At 44.5% G+C, this 23,201-nt stretch overlaps 1 protein-coding gene across 2 annotated transcripts in view; it reads left to right on the top strand.

The window, feature by feature from the left end:
* Positions 1-10,993: 10,993 nt before the first annotated feature.
* Positions 10,994-23,201, top strand: part of LOC116949309 (5-aminolevulinate synthase, non-specific, mitochondrial-like) — a 40,663-nt gene continuing 28,455 nt past the window's right edge. The window contains exons 1-2 of one of the 2 annotated variants that reach the window (XM_032966453.2): positions 10,994-11,175; positions 11,319-11,348. The gene's annotated coding sequence lies outside the window, so the exon portion shown is untranslated. The remainder of the gene's footprint in view (positions 11,176-11,318; positions 11,349-23,201) is intronic. The other variant, XM_032966452.2, reaches the window with a different exon arrangement.

A 23,201-nucleotide genomic window follows, 5' to 3' on the forward strand; every position in this document is an offset into this window, starting at 1 on the left:
GTTGTTTAACCATTCCTCACTCTTGCTGGTCAGTGTGGGCTGATGAAGGGTGGTGGCAGAACAAGTTCAGATACAGCCCATCAATGGTGTTAGCCGTGACTGGTGATCGAGCGCGGTTCACCGAGTTCATACTCCATAGCGCAGTGCGCTAAACACCGCGCAACAACAATTAACCAGAGTCTCCCGTGAGGATTATTATCCCTGTGATGATTCATTGACTTATGGATTAAATTGATTTTTTTACACTCACACTACAGCAACTCTTGTGTATTATCACACCTCCGATTAGCATGGTTGGCAACGTACGGTGTGAAAGAAGTTCAACATACATAATCGATTCTTTACTATTGACATTTGCAAATGTACGTTTAGGGTAATGTAACCAGCGAGACAAAACAAAATAACATGCAAAATGAGACCATACAAATGATAAAGGATGTTATTCTTGAATAGTGACTGCAAATCATGACATTTGAGATGGCACTAGCCGACTGGTAAATAACTATGTTTTGTTGTCTCTCACGCCTGGCTCTGGCACGTTGCAATATGAAGAATAATAACTTTCAGCTTTTTGTCAATCCACTACTGGACGAAGGCAAACCCCACACCATCTCGAATGAGGGCCTTTCCACGCCGTGTTGATTATTGGGGCTCATTTTACCATACTTCACCATTCTGGTCAGTGGGTGTGAGTGATTCGGTTTCTTCACGCAGTGCACAAACTAACCTAGATACACGATGGGATGTAGTCCATGGGCTGACCGAGATTAAGTGAATGCTGCAATGGCAATGCATGACTGTTAGCCACCGAGGGTCACTTTTAGGAAAGCCGTACACGCGGATGAAAGTGCCTCGTTCAAAGCCACCGCTGCAGTTCTGGTTATTGATCTTGAAGGGCAGCATCATGGCAGATAGTGGAACTTTAATGTTTCTCATTTTCTTACTCTTTGGGTCTTTCGGTAAAGTCACGTTGATCGAAAAATAATAACAAATCACGGTGTTTAGATCGCAACACAAAAAATCGTCTTCAGGTGAAAAAATACAGCAGGCTGACTGCTGAGGCAGGTATTGTTTCACTTGAAGACGATTGCTTGTGTTGCGATCGAAACGTCGCGATTTTTATTATTTTATTATTTTTCTGTCTACGTGACTTTACCGAAAGACCCAAAGAGTATGAATTCCTGCAGTCACAAAAGCTTTAAGTAAAGATGTATCATTTTCTTTTGTTAACATTCCAGCGCCACTGATATTTTTCCAGATATCTTTTTTTTTCCTCAGGGCTGCCTGAAACGCAGTGTGGGAAGCATGTCTGTGCACGAACAACAACTTTTCCGCAGGTAAAGAAAGTTTCAAAAGAAAATGTCTCCTGATAACAGTATAGACATACACAGACCTTCGTGGTGTCGTGAGCCCAATGGGATCGTGGATGGCGCTCGCCTCTTGTCCTTGATTCAAGGTCTTGTCTCGCGATCCTGCCATGCCTGATAAAGCCCTCTGCCAAGTCAAGGTGACTGACATACAGGACCTTCACACTGCTAATCGCAGTACACCAAGGATACGTGCAATGTTTGTCACTTTTGTTCGCAAAAAAGGACAGTCAATGATGCTAAAGTGCAACTTATCGCAGGCTTGCGAATTCTTTTAAAGCGGGTTTTATTTTTTATGATTCGTTATCACATTTTGCCCGCTAAAACAAAGTATGGAATGTGTAAATATGTTGGCTTTTTTTGCAAAGAATATATAGGATAGAGGTATAATATATACCTCTATCCTATATATTTATTTTGCAAGCAAGATAGCAATAAATGCACGGAGGTTATATTTTGCAGTCCAGTATTTCGTCGTCACGGAATACTTGGTACAGTATAGTTGCTGTGGTTCTTGTGCCGAAATAAATGTGAATTTGTGCACAAATTCGAAATCACTTTTTGCTTAAAGAAGAATGCGAAGGAAGGAGTGGTGGCGCAGCAGTAGTCGGATTGTCTTTGAACACAACGACCTAAGTTCAATTCCTGGTCATGGTTAAAATAGGTCGCGATTGATATCTAAACCAGTTTTGACCCCCACCCCCCCGTTCACCAACCTGCATTAACCACCCTGGTGAAGTTATGTTCAAACAACATCTAAAAAACCATCATCGCATGGTGAGGCATTTACAGCCAAGTGCTGTAAATTATTATTGTGAACTAGGGGAAAAAAGCCAACATTTCAACTGACAGATTCCTTAGCAATAATTGTAGTTTGTATATGTTTGTGAAGGATGTTTATAATTTCCCAGTAAGCGACGCATGTGCTGTTTGCACACCATGCAATTGCAAATCCCAAACATCCACATAATTATTATACTGCACGTCTAATAAGACAAACATGTCCTGATGAGCCATACTCACTGCTGCGGCAAGTGCTGTTAGCGAGCACCTGTGAAGGCCGGCACGGCAGACGCGTGTGTTGCATTTACAGCACCCCGCCCGATCGCCTTTGTCTCCCCAGTGCTGTTTAAACTGCAGTCATTTAAGACTAAGCAGACCTTGGGATCACCCAGGACTCGTTGAAATATCACTATCCACTAATCTTAGCCATGGCCAGGAATCAAACTCAGGTCACTGGGTTTATAGCAATGTGCACTCCCCACTTACCCCATGTGTCCATTCGTAGCTCTAGCACAGGTTTTTTTTAAGGTTTCAGAAGTGGAGCGTGTATTTTTAGCTTCTGAAAGGTTACACTCAAGGGCCAAAACGCAATGCTTAGCACGTCATTGTTAGACAGGGATACTGACGTAAGGCCAACAACTAAAGTACTTTTCAGAATGAAATGTTTAACGCAATGTATTGTCAGTGGCTTATTTTGCCAGGCAGTGGTGGCGCCACGCCTGTGAATCAATACTGTGGAGGTGAGGGTTGGTACGCTGCAAGAGAGGTTCATCATAGTACATACTGCACACAAATATTGTGCAACTGCCTCCCTTCCCGTCGGCATCACCATACCCTGACTTGCCGGCAGAGGGCGGTACAGCAAAATGTAGACTCCACCTTTTCCGTCCGTATGGTATGGAGTTTTGGTCCCTCGTACGCGTGGGCTTTCACCAGGTGCTCCGGTTTCCTGCCACGTGTAAGCACTCATTAGTTGGCCGATAACACATTGATATATAGAGGACCGCAGAGCTTGGGCAATTGTTGGCGCCTGCTCATCGCCTGGCTGCTACTGCCTATGTTGTGGCTTGGCTCTCCAACACACCAACGTGCTGTACGAGTGACGAATTGGCCACGTTCTGTTTACGTGACAACCCTTACTAGTTGGCTGTGTCGGGTGGTGGCGGGTTTTAACGACACATTTATATATTTACGCGATCTAACTCCAAAAAAAACCTGTATTATGGATGCCTTCCCACTTGTCCGTGGTTCCTCGCGTGTCTGAGTGTCTCTCTTCGAGAATGAATGAATAATCTAGATTTTAAGTTTTCGTGACTGCAGGGATCCATACTCTTTGGTTCTTTCGGTAAAGTCACGTAGGTATAAAATAAGCAGCCCTTTTTGCCCACTTCAGCAATTGTTTATTGCTGTGGTTGTCCCACCTGATGACGGACGCTTGTGTTGCGCCCGAAACGTCGTGATTTAATTTATTTCATGCCTACGTGACTTTACCCAAAGAACCAAAGAGAATGAATGAATACTTTGCGGTGGCGCATTACAAGTTGAACTTTGCTCTTATTCATCGTTTAATTTTTATTTGAAAGCTGTTTTGCTTACCGGCGTTACGCTCCTGTTACGTGTCATATGACCTGTGCATGAAGCGATGCAGAAATCTTTGATTTAAGAATTAGGGTGGAGCGGATAAGCAACCAGTAGTTCTGCAACGCTAGTAAAAATAATTTGACTGCCAGGGTTTTAATAAGGAAGTCGGAAATAGCACAGATGGGGCATTTCCCTCTGTAAGCAGGTTTCAAAATCCCTTCGAAGAAAATTGGTGGCGTGTCAATGCAAACTTCTGAAATCGTGACTCATTGGCACGTTGCGTATGGACCTGTAGCGTCTTGCGTCATGAAAACTTTCGTGAGAAAGAGACTTCGCTTCATTTGGTTCTGAATTGGTGTCGTAACCTTTACGACCAAGTCGCCTACAACGTCTCTCATCTCGTCAGATTTTGGAAGCTAAGCAGCGTCGAGTCCGGATAGTGCTTGGATGGGCGCTCGTCGGTTCGTTACTACGCTACGTAAGGTGCGAAAGAAGTTCAACATACAGCAGAGAAGTAGTGCAGCAAAGCCCATTATTGTGCAATACTTATATGCTCCCATGTCTACCCTCACTACCCTCACCGCCACCCCACTGGCAAGCGTGGTGAAGCACGGTCAAGTAACCCGCACGACCCGCACAGCGTGGCCGGGCCCTCATTTAGCTTCAGTTTTTTTTCCATTTATTTGGTATAGCCCTGTGAGCCATTCGGCTCTTGAATCGGGTGCACCCGCACCAAACAAAAAACAAAAACAAGAACGAGAAAACATCTTAACAGAAAAATCCAGGAAAAACTGCAAAGTTTTGCAGAAAAAAAGCACCGTACACCAACGCTGTGCAAAAATCCCAGTGGGATGCAAGTCAAACACTTGCCACCATCCTTCAAACACATTGGTGAAAAATAACAAATATTTTGTTGACATCATAATCTAATGTTTATGCAAGAGCTGTGGATTTACAAGGGGCATTACATGCACGTGTATGTATCTCTGTAAGGGAGGCTGGCTTATGGAAATTTGCTACATTTTATGAACCTGAGTGTTGTTCCGAGTTATAAAATGAAGTATTTTTGTTCGGCGTGTAATATTTTTTATTATTATGAGACTTGGGTTTATTCATCCTCACAGCAGCTTTTGGCTTGCCATCGGACAAAGACGGTCACCGCATTACAAGCTTACAAATGGGCTTCTGTGGCCGTCTGGAATGCTCTTCCGATAGTAGTAAGCCACTGGAACTATGCACTTTTAAATCTAGATTTATTTAGAACTGCTTTTGGTGATTAGTTTGTTGTCCGACTCACGCACCGCCGATTAGCACGGTTGGCTACGTACGGTGCGAAATAAATGCAACATACAGAGTGATTGAGTTATTCCGTGGGTGTTACAGGTCGATACATGCTAACATGCCAGATGTTTCCAGAAGGTCAGTTTTTTCTTATAATATCGCCTGTTCTTTACAGTGAGGGAAAAAAGTATTTGATCCCCTGCTGATTTTGTACGTTTGCCCACTGACAAAGAAATGATCAGTCTATAATTTTAATGGTAGGTTTATTTGAACAGTGAGAGACAGAATAACAACAACAAAATCCAGAAAAACGCATGTTAAAAATGTTATAAATTGATTTGCATTTTAATGAGGGAAATAAGTATTTGAACCGTCTGCAAAACATGACTTAGTACTTGGTGGCAAAACCCTTGTTGCCAATCACAGAGGTCAGACGTTTCTTGTAGTTGGCCACCAGGTTTGCACACATCTCAGGAGGGATTTTGTCCCACTCCTCTTTGGAGATCTTCTCCAAGTCATTCAGGTTTCGAGGTTGACGTTTGACAACTCGAACCTTCAGCTCCCTCCACAGATGTTTTGTTTTATGGGATTAAGGTCTGGAGACTGGCTAGGCCACTCCAGGACCTTAATGTGCTTCTTCTTGAGCCACTCCTTTGTTGCCTTGGCCGTGTATTTTGGGTTATTGTCATGCTGGAATACCTATCCACGACCCATTTTCAATGCCCTGGCTGAGGGAAGGAGGTTCTCACCCAAGATTTGACGGTACATGGCCCCGTCCATGGTCCCTTTGATGCGCTGAAGTTGTCCTGTCCCCTTAGCAGAAAAAACACCCTCAAAGCATAATGTTTCCACCTCCATGTTTGACGGTGGGGATGGTGTTCTTGGGGTCATAGGCAGCATTCCTCCTCCTCCAAACACGGCGCGTTGAGTTGATGCCAAAGAGCTCCATTTTGGTCTCATCTGACCACAACACTTTCACCCAGTTGTCCTCTGAATCATTCAGATGTTCATTGGCAAACTTCAGACGGGCATGTATATGTGCTTTCTTGAGCAGGGGGACCTTGCGGGCGCTGCAGGATTTCAGTCCTTCACGGCGTAGTGTGTTACCAATTGTTTTCTTTGTGACTATGGTCCCAGCTGCCTTGAGATCATTGACAAGATCCTCCCGTGTAGTTCTGGGCTGATTCCTCACCGTTCTCATGATCATTGCAACTCCACGAGGTGAGATCTTGCATGGAGCCCCAGGCCGAGGGAGATTGACAGTTATTTTGTTTTTATTCCATTTGCGAATAATCTCACCAACTGTTGTCACCGTCTCACCAAGCTGCTTGGCAATGGTCTTGTAGCCCATTTCATCCTTGTGTAGGTCTACAATCTTGCCCCTGACATCCTTGGAGAGCTCTTTGGTCTTGGCCATGGTGGAGAGTTTGGAATCTGATTGATTGCTTCTGTGGACAGGTGTCTTTTATACAGGTAACACGCTTAGATTAGGAGCACTCCCTTTAAGAGTGTGCTCCTAATCTCAGCTCGCTACCTGTTTAAAAAACACCTGGGAGCCAGAATTCTTTCTGATTGAGAGGGGGTCAAATACTTTTTTCCCTCATTAAAATGCAAATCAATTTATAACATTTTTGACATGCGTTTTTCTGGATTTTGTTGTTGTTTTTCTGTCTCTCACTGTTCAAATAAACTTACCATTAAAATTATAGACTGATCATTTCTTTATCAGTGGGCAAACGTACAAAATCAGCAGGGGATCAAATACTTTTTTTCCCTCACTGTAACTACCCGCGCTCACTCCACCAGCACTGTGTGTTATCTCGATCTGCCCGTAGCTCGCCAGTCACGAGGAGGAGGTGAAAGAGCAATGTCACGTTCTTTTGTGTGCACCCTTGCTCAATAGCCACTGTGTACTTGGCCAAAGAATACAGTGTAAAGGTAAGGGGGTTGCAGTGGCAGAGGCACACAAGGTCACGTTTACGCGAGAGATAAAAACCCCTAGTTAATCTATTTTGCATGGCATGTGAAAAGCAATGGGACAAGTTTATAACTGTTGATTTTGATTTTGGACAGCGTTCACATGGCATTTGGGGGTCACGATATGGCTTCCATTTGTATGTATCTCCTGTAAGTGAGTGTTGTCGGAGAACGCACTTCACCACAATCACAGTGAGGTGGCACCTCATTTCCCCGGCCTGTGGAGGAGGTAGCCACAACTTTCCCACGTGTTGTTGTTTTAACAGAGTTAAATGCAGTCTAGTGATTTCGAGACGAGGCGAAACCAGGTACCGCAGTTCCTTCAATGAATGTTCAACAAGTGCCGTGTAAGGGACATCGCAGGCATACTACATATCTCACCACCGGCTATCACTGCCTTTCCCGGCTGACGAAAGCCTCCAGATACGGACCCAGAAAAGTTTTCCTGGCAATGACAGGAAAATAGCAATTTCCTGAAAAGTTAGCGTTGTATTTGTCTGTTATGAAGCAGTGTTGATGATGAATGTGGGTATGGTTCGTTAACATATGCAAATAATGGGGTTAGTTCATCATGTGCACTGGCTTTTGTGAGCATACAGCGGATTGGTTGAGTCCTTTGAGATGTCATGTAATTCATGGAAACTTGAGCAGCTGAAGGTTTCCTCCCATTAGGGAATTCAGTGCTTGTGAAAATGGGGCCACTGAGGGAACTGTGGAAGCACAGAATGTATACAGTACATGCGAATTACTTCTTAAGTTAAATTTCGATTTAAAGCTTTCGTGACTGCAGGGATTCATCTTCTTGGTTCTTTCGGCAAAGTCACGTAGAAAAGGGAAATAATAAAATAAAAAATAAAACATAATAAAATAAAAAGGAAATAAATTAATAACATACTTGTTAACTTATTGACGTGAGTACAAGTGAAAATACATTTGGCACGTTCGTCTTTAACACTGCATCGAGCAACTATAGAATAGGCGAATGTTTCAGGCAATGGCTCTTCAGAGTAGGATGTGAAATGAAGATAAGAACATTGCATGCAAAAGAGTCAAATGTTAACGGAATGGCTCTAGCGTATTGTTTTACAAATTAGCACCATCCGTGCAGTGACCAAACAACTGGCATATTTTTTACAAATTAGCACCATCCGTGCAGTGACCAAACAACTGGCATATTTTCACGAAAAAAAAACATCTGACAAGATAAGGGCCTTAATTTCTCACTCGTAAGTCACTGGGTTGCCGTTAAACTGGAGTAGGCGTGTGATTGACCCGCCCATACTTGACATCTGTGAAAAAGAGCTTCATAGCTCATCGGATTCCTCCAGTCTGATTCTGACGAGTAACCCATGACCCACTGCCATAGCATGAGGTACAGTGGAAGTGGTGTGCCGGGTTTAGAAATAATTACACCCGGCACACCACTCGAGAACAGCCCTCGTCTGAAATGAAGCCCTGGTTTTTGTCCTGACCGGTTCAGTTCAGTTCATTTATCTGGTATAGCCCTGTGAGCTATGCGGCTCTTGACTCGGGTGCAACCGCAACAAACAAAAAACGTGAACAAGAAACATCTTAAAGTGACTACGCGCAACAACAAAAAATCCAGGAAAAAACACCGGTGAAGGTAGGAGTAGCGCACCTCCGATGAGCACGGTTGTCTACGTACGGTGTGAAAGAATTTCGAGTTCACTCCAGCGCTGTCCTCTAGACAGTCTCGTCCCTTCACCTGATGAAGGCCGCTTGTGTTGTGGCCGAAACGTCGTGAGAATATTATTGTGTTATTTTATTTTATCAATGTATTATTTTATTCTCATTCTACGTGACTTTACCGAAAGAACCAAAGAAGGTGTGAAAGAAGTTCAACATAGATACTGCCCATAGACTAACACTACCCGTAGGCTCAATACTCCACCTCCGAAAAAGCACGGTTGGCTACGTTCAACGTGCATACGTACAAAACACACAGTGGATGTTGCTCCACAGCCACATAGTGCCCGCAAAACAAAGCAAGTCGGGAAGCCCTCCAAGCACCTATATCCAAGCTCAGCACCTGCTTCCAAGATCTGACGAGATCGAGTGCACACCGAGTTTGCTTGTTCATAGGCAGGAATTGCATTGACTCGTTGTGACCGTCAGAAGGAAATCGATAACCGTGAGAGCGTTCATGTGTGCGACCCAAGTGACACGTTTTACAGCCGTGCAGATCGTGTTCCTCCGCCCTCCCTCGTGCAACGATGGACTTGGTGCTTCATGGAACGAAATTATTCGTCGATTAAGATAGGTGCTCGCCACTTGTGCATAGAATCGGTACCCCCGGCATTAACCGATTGTTGTATGGTTGACACAAATTACGTGAACCTGTTATTTGCAGGCAAACGCAGTGGATTGAAACGGATATGGGTCCTCTAATATCTTGAGGACGTGCACACGAGTCATGTTTAAGATATGGGTCCATTTTTTGTAATAAAAACTATGACCATAAGCAATATTTATTTATTTATTTTACCAGGTAAGGCTCACTGAGCTATATGGCCATTTATCAGAAGCGACCTAACCACAAATGAGAGCTCAACGCAGTGGCTTAGGGGCCGTTCATAAATTACGTCACGCACCCCTGGGGGGGGGGGGGGGATCAGACATTTGTGACGATGTGTGACGGGGGGGGTGAGAAATGTGACGTCACATCAAAATGCGCAACTTTAAATAAATATAGATAAGACGTTCTACTTAATTAAATAGACTTTTTAATGAATGTTTTCTCCTACAACATCAGAGTGCAGCGCCACATTAAATACGCACCACAATGACAATAGTTTAATGCGATTTGAAACATGTTTTATTTTTTGAGGGGGGGGGGTGGGGGCAGAGCTTTGTGACGTCATATTTGAGGGGGGGGGGTCTGACTTTTTATGACGTCGTGTGACGAAAGAGGGGGGGGTGAAAAATCGTCCAAAATCGCGTGACGTCATTTATGAACGGCCCCTTATGTGCAAATATCTAGCAGCCACATACTCTAAACACATGTTTATGAATGTGGAGGGGAAAATCTGAGGACCCGGAGAAATATACAGCAGCAGCAGGCGTTCAGGGTCGGGATCGAACCCACGACCTCCTGTGTACCAGGCGAGGTAGTTGACATCTCCTAGCCACCGTGGTATAATTGTCCTCGATTATCTTAAGGACGATGTGGATATGAGTCCTCTTTAAGATTAGTCCCAGATGTTGATTTGAAGCTTTCGTGACTGCAGGAATCCATACTCTTTGGTCCTTTCGGTAAAGTCACGTAGGTAGAAAATATAAAAAACACGACGTTTCGGGCGCAACAACAAGCGTCCATCATCAGGTGGGAAAGCATGGTCTGCTGACGTCGTGATTTATTTTATGTTATACCTTCATAACTTTACCGAAAGGACCAAAGAGTATTTAGTCCCAGATTTTAATGTATTAACGCGGACGTGCGCGCGTGCATGTATAGAGGAGTCCTCTTTAATTGGTTAATTGGGGAGCGGTAGTGTATTGGTTAGCGCTTCTACGCTACGAACCCGGCGAACCCGAGTTCAATTCCCGCTCACGGCCACCGACACCAGTGACGAATATCTCATCCGGTCCTGGGCCTCCCCTAGATTTACTCAGCCTGAAATGAGTACCTGGTGCGCGGTGTGTAGTAAGCTAAAACAACTCCACTGGGGAGACAAAGGCGGTCGGTCGTGGTGTTGGCCACCCTCACTCCCACCGTGTGCTGTGCCGGCCTTCATCAGTGCTCGCTGTCAGCACTTGCCCCCCTCCCCGTAGAGGTCTGTTAGAGGCTATACGGGGGACCTTTATCTTTGTATTCACCGTCGAGGAGTCCTCTTTAAGACCCTCGGGGTCCTTTATGTTAATGTGGGCTATGACGTCGTCGGCGTCTCGCGCACCCACGTCCCGCGCCGCGATTGGTCTATGAGGCGCGTCCGCCTCACGTATCCGATGACGTCACGCGACGTCACGTGGCCCCTGATGTTATATAAAGCGGGTGCGGGGGGGACGTCGCGCATTGGACACCTTTAGTTTTGTTCGTCCTCAGTGAGGGGCAACAAGGAGGCAATAAGCATTCGCTCCCTGCGTTCCTCTTTAAACAACGACGACGATTACACCAACCCCCACAAACAACATTCCTCCCCCGTCTCTTGCAAGATTCTACTGACGGGTAAGTAAAGCCCTGCTTTGATCGTTACTTTCAGGTGGTGGTGGTGGAGGTGAAATGGAAGTTGACCTCCTTGACCATGCGAGCCCGGCGGTCGGGGCCTATTGATAATTCGGTGCTTTCCGGCGTCTTAATTCCTTTCACAGGCGAAGCTCGCGAAGGAGAGGAGGAGACGGGTGAGGAAATGGGGCCCTCCGGAACGTGCGGTTGGGGTGCTGCCGTGAGAAAGCCACCGATAGAATAGGAAGGGAATGGGCTTTTGGGTTTTAGAAACTGTGGGCCAACTTGAAGGTTGAGAGAGGGCTTTCAAATGTGACTTGTCGGATCGAAGTCTGCAAGACGAGATCCATAACTCCCATCGGCGGTGCCTCTTTTTTACATAAATACATTGGATTGTGTTTGACACATTTTGGCCAGACTGTATATATGTGTGCTGCATTGTCGCATTAAAACGATTTCATCAAAAGTTGTGCCGTCACGAGCCACCTTTAGCGGGTGCGGGAAGTGTATAATATTATTGTTTAACGTTTTGGTTAATGCTGATTACCTAAACTCTGGTATACGTTAATATGGCTGTTTGTTGATGGTGGTTTGTGTAATAACCTGGGTCACCTTGTCCTTTGTGAGTGAGGCGTCTCTTTCAATTTTCGCTCACCTTTATAAAAAAATGTTCGCTATAAGTGGAAACACCCCTTTTAAAAGGCTTTATTTTTAATCTTACAACGTTGATGTATTATGTTTAGTCAATTTATCGTTTAAAGGCGTACTTTAACCCACTTTTAAATTGTTCAGCATTGAAGGTCGTGGACTTTATTTAGTCTAAACATGTAAAGTCAGAATATTCATTTAAACTGGAGAAATCCGATGAGCTATGAAGCTCTTTTTCACAGATGTCCAGCAAGGGCGGGTCAGAATGTTTCAACAAGAACACATACACTGGGCTGGTGGCAGGGCGACATTTACCACATTTAACCGCGCTGGTCAATGCAAGGCTTGCTGTTGACTGGAGAATTTGTTTTGATTTCTATAATTTCATCACTGCCCACACTTGTTTCCTGATATCTCATCGTTTAACGCATTTTAGTCAATTGTGGGCTTAAAGTTTTTGTTCTTTTTTTATACGTGAGACGCACTATGTAAGTGTAATATTTAAAAAAAATGACCGGTCTCTTGAAACACATTTGAGGGCAACACATTCATTCCTTTTTTGTGACTTTACGACCAAAAAAATGTCCTGATGCTCATGTAATGCCAAATAACCCCAAGGCATTCCGCTAGCTAGTCGCTGATGGTCGTCATTTATTTATCATACTGTATGTTAGACTGATCATACAATCATATTTGCACATGTTTAGGTCTGTAACGTGTAAAGTAAAATTGATAAATGTAAATGTTTTTTAATGTAAACGATGAGTATATATAAAAAAGGCGTGAGTATCTATATACTCACGTCTTTTACGTGCACACGAGCGGGTTTAACCACTTCACCATTGCAGTCGACGTGCCTTCTTCATCGATGGCTTGGCTTGATGGTAACCATGACTGTTTTGTGGGCCTCGTGTTTCGTGCAGTTTTTCGAACAATACGTAACACGCTCAGAGGCTAATGTCCGGACAGTACTGTAAAATGACCACCCCAGTCTGGGCCGTCCCGCATTGTTCATGGAAACTTAAATGCTTTCTGCTGATATGGTGGCCATATTTAACAATGGTCCAGTGTTCTGGGTGCTGCAAATATGTTTTGGATGACTGCGTTAAACTTTATCCTACTTTTAAGTACCGTCCAGTATTTTTGAAACACTGATTTTTCCAAAACCAACATTACAAGACGTGTTCCCCTTATTGCGAATGATGCAATTTCAATTATTTATGTCCACACAAGCTACTAATAATGCCTGTCCTTGTTTGACCTATCGGTGGGTCTACTTGAGTGCTTCTCAACATTCCAGGCAGTGAGGATCGCATGCCGCACGTAATGCTAAGGTCATCATGAGTAATGTTTCCCTTTATGATGTTTCAACTGTTCCTGCTGACACTGATTGTAAACAACACAGACGATGTTTACATTTAACCTCATCAGCCATGGTCGGGCAATTACTGGTTGAGGGGCCCCCTCCCCATGCTATGCATGCAGTGAGAGTAATTTTACGATACATAACTAAACTGGTCGGTGCGTATTTGCTGAATCTTTTTTTTCAGCTCTGCCCGCTGCTGACGGCATAGCACGCAGTAGCCTGCAGCACCTCTATCTTTAAAAAAGATGAAGTATTTTTCTATTGCATAAATATGCAATTGCGCAACGCTGATTGGCCGAAGGTTAACAATAGATGTGTCCTTTAAGAGAGTTATCTGATCACGACTATTGAACAGTTGTCTCCTATATTGCACCATATGTGGCCTACGCTAACTGTTGCAAAACTCGTAAGTCCAGGTGAATAATTGAGCAACGCCTGTAAATCTGTTCAACATTTCTTTCCAGGGAGTAACCAGGCATTTTTAGAACGAAAAAAAACCTAATGTGTGGCTTCATGCTGGTCTGGTGTCTGGATGCCTGCTATTCATTAGTGTTCCTGAGCCGCCACGATCACGCCAACTAGCAACCCACACTCTGCCTGCTCATATGTATGTAGAGTAATAGGCTTCTAGCTACTTTTGTCCTGATAACATTTCTTCTAGCTTTTCCTGATTGGCCACAGTAAGAATGGCCCAAACAAAAATGTGAATCTTGTGCTGACATGTCTAAGTCGAAGCCACGAGAGTACCGTTATGATTAATTAATTACTTACCTTCATGCTTTTTTTTGTTTTGTTTTACACGAGGCACTGACTGACCTTGTGTTGAAGGGACTTCCAAGACCAGTTCAGATATCAATCTCTACTGATAATAGCTGTGACCGGCAATTTAACGTGGGGAGTCTTTCATTCCGCGGTTGATCGACAAAGCGCTCTGAATAAAAGTGGGTGGCTTTCTTTTGATATGTTTAATTTTCTTTATATCTGTCTGCATGTTCATTTGCCTGTCCATATAAAACATGACAGTTCGATACCTCTTGTAAAGATGATCCAATTTGAACAAAACTTTCTTCAAAAGTTGTCTCAGCTGTTAATGTAAGAAAACCGGCAGCATGTGTCATCAAAAGGGTTACACAAAACCTTTATGCAAGCCACCCACGTTTTTTCAGCAAATAAAATTTTATTTATTTTTGGGGTGCAAATAATTTATTTTCTACTTTAGTGCTCATAAAAGTGTGTGCATTGGAAAACTTGTATTTTACCAGTTTTTTTACAAACTTTAATTTTTTTGTATGGAAAGTAGCATGTTATTTTGTCCGTATTATCAGCAACCTCTCAAAATTGAGACCGTTTACTTACTGAATTATATTTGTTTATATAACAAAAATTCAACGGGTGTCACCTTTAATACCCCCCCCCCATGCACGTACTTTGACCACTGATGAACAGGTGTTGTGGATTACATCGCTCAACCTCTGTTGACCTCGGGCCAGGGACAAGTCAAGTCGTTAAAATAACATATATCCGTGCCATACTTTAGAGGGCGCTGCTGCCCATCGTAAATGGGCACCTCAGGGTCCACGGAGCAGGATTCCCAGTTCGGGAGGGGAGCCAAGCCAAATAGTTCAGCGAGACGTATTTGCTCTTTTAAAAGCCGTTGTGTTGCCACTGAATTAGCGGATGGGTTTTTGCAGTTAATGCAAAATGCTTGAATTAGTTTTTTTAAGATGACCAACGTTTTGGTGGCACCTGAACAAAAAAAATCCCCTAAGTTGTATTTCAACATTTATGGTTGCGTTTCCCTGCAGGGCCCTACAGCACATAATGTTCTGTATCCATGCAAATCTTTTTTTTTTGGGTTGCTCGTTTAAATTTAACTGCACTGCCTTGCCGTTGTGAGTGTTAGTAGCGGTGCTGTATGCAAATTATTATATTTCATTGTATTTCAAAGGAAGCAAGCAGCTTTTCGAAGCAGGTCCATGCAGCCATTGTGGGGGTAGTTTCGATATAAGCTTTTTAACAGCTTCCAATTTGGATTGAAAGTGTTTATGCATTTTACAAAATAATGTCAGCTGGTAGCGTGCTGCCCATTGTTCGTTTAGTCTCGCGGAGAGAGAACGACTCAAGGTACTCTATACAATGTATTGCACACTATATTACACGATATATTACACAATATATTAAGGTGTTGTTGGTTAATTAATGCGAGCGTTTACATGTTAGAGGAAAACGGAGCATCCGGAAGTAACTGAGGTTTGGGCTGTATCTTATAGGTAAAGGACAAGTGTCGTTCACAAGTTGTTGTACTGCCTCCTCCTGATAAGCCAGGGTATGGCACCTTAACGCCCACTGGAAGGAAGTTTCACAACATTTGTCGGATCGACCAACCCTTCCTTGCTTAGGCATGCACCACCACCGCCTGGCTAAGATCTGTCTGCATACATTTTCATTTAAAGCTTTCGTGACTGCAGTAATTCATATTCTTAGCTCTTTCGGTAAAGTCACGTTGAAGGGAAATAATAAAATATATATAAAACAATAAAAAGTCTCACGACGAATTTGTATTGTTTTATATATGTTATTATTTTATTGTTTCCCTTCAACGTGACTTTACCGAAAGAGCTAAGAATATCTGTCTGCATGTTCATTTGCCTGTCCATATAAAACATGACAGTTCGATACCTCTTGTAAAGATGATCCAATTTGAACAAAACTTTCTTCTAAAGTTGTCTCGGCTATTAATGTAAGAAAACCGGCAGCATGTGTCATCAAAAGGGTTACACAAAACCAGTGCTGAAAGTGTTCGCCCCGTCATTCACACCCGGCTGACTTGAGGCACACGCGCGCCTCCCGTCCCCCTCCTGATGCCGTCATGAGGCGCGATGGCATCTCACGAAAAGTCCACGTCATGCGCCACGTAGCACCATGTTTTTGTTCCTCTTGAAACGGTAAGGTCATTGTGACTAATTAAATTCCTTTGAGGACAATATAAATGTTGGAAAGCATTCGGGAATCCAGGCATGTGCATGCCTTTTCTTTCTCGCAGTATTTTCCACACTACAGCCATACATAACTGCGCGTGCACACACTTCACCTCCCTCCCAACAAACGCAATTCTTTCCCAGTGTGGAGCCTGGGCAATGAGCAGCTTTGCCTGCTGAGGCTTGCGTGCTTCTGGTGCATGGTACATGTGTCCCATGTGGGCCAATGAGAGGAAAATAAGCATGTGCGTTCTGTGGGGTCAGTTGGGGACATTGTGCCCTCGGGTGGAAATGTCATTTCAACCCACATGTTGGCAGTGCCACGTTGCATTAATTTCTGAATTTGTTTAAGAGCGTTCTTCACTGCTGTACAACCTGCTGGTCAGTCCGGGTTTGTGAATGCGTGGTGCATAGACGTGGGAGTATCGCAGTACAATAAACTTTTCTGCAAGATTATCTGCACACCACCACATAGCACAGCCATCAATGACAACCTGTGCAGTGATCATCCCTCCAAGCGCTGTCCAGGTTCAAACCTGCTTACCTTCTGAGACTTGCCATAATCGGGCGCGTTCCGGGTGATGAGCATGGACGCACTTGCATGCTTCTTTGCTTAATAGAACGATTGCCCTATTGATGATGCTGATGCACTGCTGCATCACATTACACGCGAGAGCTGACAGTGCACTGGCGTCAATCGTGCCTCCCATTGTGTGTGCTTTTCTTCCTCGACAAAAGGTAACCACAATCGTACGTAAGAGGGCAAGTGAGGCTACAATGCGCCAGCACCAGCTGGCATGGGATAGTTTGGCTGTGGCTGACAGAGGCAGGGAAAATTCTGTCTTTTCTTGTGCCGGTTTGGCGAGCCGCGTTTGTCTCATCCATCTTCCTGCTGCGCGTCTGTTATGTTTTGCATTTTTGACGCTGTTAGAGATTTAACAGAGGTCTGGCTCGCACGCATATATGGCCTTGTTGCGGCTCTGCAAGACAATATTGGGATGCTTTGAGAGTGAAAGGTTTATGAAGTGACTTGGGGATAAACATTTTGTGGAGAGTTGTAACTGAACCGGCCCTAACACCCCTCCCCCTCCATTGCCCCCCCCCAGCACCCTCCCCCTCCATTGCCCCCCCCCAGCACCCTCCCCCCTTCCGGCCTACATGGTGAAGTATTATAAATATAACCCCCACAACTTAAAACGCATGCGGAGATATTCACCCAGGTTTGAACACAGAGTTTTAAAGATAAAAGCTACGTTCTGTATGAATCAAGTGACCCGTTTAGTGTACGAACTGGAGAGGGGTAAAACATGTGATGTCATGCTTACATGAGTAAAGATCATGTTACAGGCCATGTAATACGTTTTCATCATGTTAGGGTGTGCAGCAGTTGGTATAAATGCATTTGTAGGTCAGAGCCGGTCGGTATTTTGCTGACCAGCGTGATGAAGTATGGTCAAATAACCCCCCTACGACACGCATGGCATGGGAAGATCCTCGCCGAGCACTGGATTGACAACAGGGCTGTACATATACTGTTCATATATGATTATGTGATCAGCTGATCCTAAGACAGTGAGTGGGCCAGATACCAAGTCTTCACGAATCCACTGTTAAAATTTTAAGATAAATTATTCGATGTTTCCATTACGGACATTGCTACAAATCACCAAGGCGATGTTGTCCGTTTTATCTAGATGGCAACCGTTTTGTGTGTGCACCCGCAAATGCAGTTCAGTTTGTCATGGCTGACCGCTATTGACACGGCGCTCTGAACCGTTTACGATTTTTACCAGTGCACTCTTAAGTGACTTAATGCTTTAAGTGGTTGCCTCGCAAAATAAAGTCACAAGTACAAGTCGTGCGTCGATTAAGAAATTACCAGTGTGATGCGATTGCACAGATAATGTTGAAATTTGGAATTCTTGCTCTACGGTCAGCATTTTGCAACTGCACGCTTCCATTGGGCAATGAGTGATACTGGGAACTGACTGTGAATTATCTCGATCTATTCTACGCCCGTAAGAAATGTTTTGACTGCTGTCGTTGTCAAACACTACCGTGCGTAGTATAGCAGGAACCTATTTAAGAAATTAATGTTTTGGGCAATGGTCTTGACGGCAACATTGAACGGTTATAAAGTAATTCCATCAAGGGCAAACTCTTGAAACTAGTTTTTGTATGAGTTTTTGTTGTATTTACTTGACATTTACAATAATAAAAGATGGCTTCAGGTTATCTTAATAACCGTTTATCAAGCAGCCTCATGCTAAATTGTAGGCTAATACATTTTAAATAATAACTATTAATGGCACTTACCGTTTCTCAGTCTTTGGCAATGATATAACTCATAAATATCAAATACCATGATATTCAGATGCTTTAATACAGCAGTGGATAGACTATGGCTGTTGGAATATAAAAGGCGTATCATTTCACTACGTAATATTAATAGCACAAATGCTATTACTTAAAATCACTTGTCATCATCTCTGAGGCACATTCTGAAAAATGTTGTAAATATTGTGACCATTTTCTGGTCGCGGCAGAAGGCATTGAGATTTCCCGCGTCGATTGTTAATGTTCAGATATGATTATGCGATCAGCCTTGAAGAAGCGGCCTCCGCCCCTCTGCTGCACATGATCAATCCCCAAGCGCGATTGTCCACCGCTCCCAGGTGCCGTCGTGTTCGGGTTATTTGTGGAAATTCGCTCATGCGACAGCGATGGCCCCCCACACGGCAAACAGAATGGTGTGGCAGAAAAAGCGGATGGATATGTGGTGCATTTTTGGGCATCTGGAAATAGCCGGGATGCAATACACTGCCGTCACGAGCTCCATGCCCCGTCCACCATAGCGATTGATGCCCGGTTCTCATGAGTTCCGTGTTGCGGAGACTGATGTGTACAATGAGAGCCAATCCTTGGGTTTGTCCTCAAGTCATACGTAGTTGCGTATGTCAGGCTCTTGCAAAACCTTTATCACGACCTTGGGTGGTGATTGTCAACAATTTTCCAAGTGGCAATTTCATTACAATGTGGACATTATTTGGACGGGTAGCCACCATCTTGCCCATAAAAGCCATTTTTTTGTCTGTGTGTGGACGCAACTTGCGACGCTTTTAACTCGCAAAACTGTGGGGTTTTCGCTTCAAAAAGTACCCAGATACCACGCGATAAGCCCCCCGGGGTGAGCCAGTGCCATTCGTATTTCCCATCCATCAACTGTATTACTATTAATTTTTATACGACTATGCTGAGCGCGTGCCAAAGTACGCATCTGCGCATGCGCGAAACGCTGGCATTAGGACGCTGTCTTCCCGACAGCTCTGTTTCTTCACCTGAGGATGGCTGCTTGCGTTGTGGCCGAAACGTCGTGAGAATTTTATTTTATGTTTTATTTTCATTATTTTATTATTTCCCTTCTACGTAACTTTACCGCAAGAACCAAGAATATGAATCCCTGCAATCACGAAAGCTTTAAATCGAAAAATAAAACTCTTGTAATTTTGTTGACAGACAAATGGACAGACAAGCAGCACGCTGTGTAGGAATAGGTTTTACCCTTTTAACTGGCACAAAAACTGACACCTTTATTCAAGGTATCATGTTTGCAATGACCACAACACAAGCAGTCAAAATGCAAACAAAAAAGACAACTCTGATAATAATATGCACTGTCCTTGAATTTGATTGGTCCACACCCGAGACAGCTTTTCTTAGAGCCTAGTATCCATTGGTGTTGGACCAGAAGACGCCAAAAGGCGTACAACTCAAAAAACAGCGCACTATCAGAGTACTGAGGGCTCGGGGTGAGCATTGACATTATGAGACCTCCTTTTCCAGAAACAAGATATAGGAATAGGTTTTACCCTTTTAACTGGCACAAAAACTGACACCTTGAATAAAAACTGACACCTTGAATAAAGGTGTCAGTTTTTTGTGCCAGTTAAAAGGGTAAAACCTATTCCAGCACGCCGTGCTTTCACAATAGCTTAGTATTTGTGTATGTATATGTTATGTTTTGTTTTTAAGAGAAATTTTAAATATATTTTTCCGCCGGGCAACGACGGGCACTTCCCGCTAGCCTATTATAAAAGCCCGGCATTCCGTTTGTCCGTCAACTAAATTATAAGAGCCTAATTTATAAGAGAAAGTGGACAGCCCCCCCCCCCCCCCAAATGTGAGGGTAAAAAGTTGATCCAACAGGTTTCAAAAATTCATGCCCCCCCCTGCTCCCCTGCCAAAAAAAATATATTTTGTAGGCACATATGCCTACACACCCTACATACAATAGAGTCAATAGTATCTGCACACATTGGGGGGGGGGGGCGGGGGGGGAAGAATACTTCAGTGGGGGTTGCGGGAATGGCATAAAGCACTGAGAAGCCCTCCGTTGGAGCTAGAATTTCGGCGGCCACAGTCGTAGTCACAGGCGGCCGACGTTCCGGTGCATTAAAACAGGCGGTGTACGCTTGTGCATGGCTCTGTTGTCAGTCGAGGCCAGAGCAGCAACATCCCATGTGCCCACCAAACCTGACCGACCAGCGCTGTGAAGTGTCATCAATTAACTCCCCCCGCCCCCCCCCCAACCTTAACGGTGTGGGGAGTCCGTCATCTAGTTAAGTAGGTGCGGCGAGGGCCTCATACAGGGCTGTACATGGGCATGCATACATACATGAAAACAGAGCCAACTGCTTGTTTTGAGTTCTACTTATCAGAATCAGAATCAGAAAGGGTTTTATTCGCCATGTAAGTTCACACCGACACGGAATTTACTTTGGCAGGATGGTGCATACATTCAACATATAGGAATCTAAAATCTTAAATAAGTTTTAAACAAGTCTTACTATAATAAGGGTTAAAAGTCTAACACCAAGGGGCTGAAGTATATAAAATTAAATAAATATCGAATATAAAATAGCTTTAAGATATAATTTAAAAATAAAAAATACAAATAGGGTAACATAGTTAATATCGGCAAGGTGTCGTTATGTAGATCAAATGTTAAAAACAGTGTTAGCCCTTGGCCTTGTTTAACAGGCCAGCAGCAGATGGGAAGAAACTGTTTTTATGGCGTGAGGTTTTGGTCCTGATGGACCGAAACCTTCTGCCGGAGGGGAGTAGCTGAAACAGAGAGTGTCCAGGGTGGGAGAAATCGGCCATAATCTTCCTCGCTCGCCTCATGGACCTTGTCGTGTGCAGGTCCTCGAGGGTTGGTAGATTGCAGGCAATCACCTTCTCAGCAGTGTGGATGATACGCTGCAGTCTGCTCTTGTCCTTGGCAGTGGCAGCAGCGTACCAGACGGTTATGGAGGAGGTGAGGATGGATTCAATGATCGCTGTATAGAATTGCACCATCATTGTCTTTGGCAGGTTGAATTTCTTCAGCTGCCGTAGAAAGTACATCCTCTGTTGAGCTTTCTTGGTGAGGGAGCTGATGTTCAATTCCCACTTGAGGTCCCGGGAGAGAATAGTGCCCAGGAAGCGGAAGGACTCTACAATTTTTACTGGGGAGTCTAACAGGGTGATGGGGGTGAGTGGTGCTGTATTCTTCCTGAAGTCCACAACCATCTCAACTGTCTTTAGAGCATTTAGCTCTAAGTTGTTCTGGCTACACCAGGTCACCAGATTGTCAGCTTCCCACCTATAGTCAGACTCATCCCCACCAGAGATCAGCCCAATGAGGGTGGTGTCATCCGCAAACTTCAATAGTTTGACGGACAGATGATTGGAGGTGCAGCTGTTGGTATACAGGGAGAAGAGCAGAGGGGAAAGGACGCAGCCCTGAGGAGTTCCGGTGCTGATGGACCTGGAGTCAGAGACTTGTGTTCCCAGCTTAACGCACTGCTTCCTGTCAGACAGGAAGTCTGTGATCCATTTACAGGTGGTGTATGGCACGTTCAGCTGGAAGAGCTTGTCCTGAAGCAGGGCAGGGATGATGGTGTTGAAGGCAGAGCTGAAGTCCACAAACAGGATCCTGGCGTAGGATGCTGGGGCGTCCAGATGCTGTAGGGTGAAGTGGAGGGCCATGTTAACTGCATCGTCCACAGACCTGTTGGCTCTGTAGGCAAACTGAAGGGGGTCCAGGAGAGGGTCTGTGATGGCTTTGAGGTGTGCCAGGACCAGGCGCTCAAAAGACTTCATTACCACAGATGTAAGGGCGACCGGTCTGTAATCATTTAGTCCTGTTGGCCTTAGCTTTTTGGGCACAGGGATGATGGTGGAGGACTTGAGACAGGCTGGTACATGGCATGTCTCTAGGGAGGTGTTAAAGATGTTGGTGAACACCGGAGACAGCTGGTCAGCACAGTGCCTGAGGGTGGCTGGAGAGACAGAGTCCGGCCCGGCTGCTTTGCGTGGATTCTGCCTCTTGAAAAGTCTATTAACTTCTCCCTCCTGAAAGGAGATAGTCGTCTCTGTAGTATTGGTGGGGGATGGGGCCTCTTGGGTTGGAAGGGGTGGTTCAGGACAGTCCAATTGTCTTTCAAATCTACAGTAGAACTCGTTCAGGTCGTTGGCTAGGCGGGAGTCGTTAGTGGTGTGGTGGGCTCTGGGTTTGTAGTTGGTGATCTGCCTGAGCCCTCTCCAGACAGAAGCAGCGTCGTTTGTAGAGAACTGGTGTTTTAGTCTCTCTGAGTACAGTCGTTTAGCCTCTCTCACCGCTTTGCTAAACCTGTTCTTCGACTCCTTGAATCTGTCTCTATCTCCACTCCTAAACGCTTCCTCCTTCTCCAACCTCAACCTTCTGAGCTTTGCTGAGAACCAGGGCTTATTGTTGTTAAAGTTCACCCTGGTACGTGTTGGGATACAGCAGTCCTCACAGAAGCTGATGTAGGACGTCACAGCCTCTGTGAGTTCATCCAGACTATTGGTAGCAGTCGTGAACATATCCCAGTCAGTACAGTCTAAGCACGCCCGCAAATCTTCCACAGATGCGCAGTGTACTCTTCAGGAATCATTTTCAAAGTATCATGCGATTAGACTTCACTTCTATTACTGAGGCTGAACGCCAATGTTTGAACAGCGCACGCGACGAC

This window comes from Petromyzon marinus, chromosome 36 (assembly GCF_048934315.1).
Source record: "Petromyzon marinus isolate PM22_M1 ecotype Great Lakes invasive population chromosome 36, UKy_Petmar_22M1.pri1.0, whole genome shotgun sequence".
NCBI lineage: Eukaryota > Metazoa > Chordata > Hyperoartia > Petromyzontiformes > Petromyzontidae > Petromyzon > Petromyzon marinus.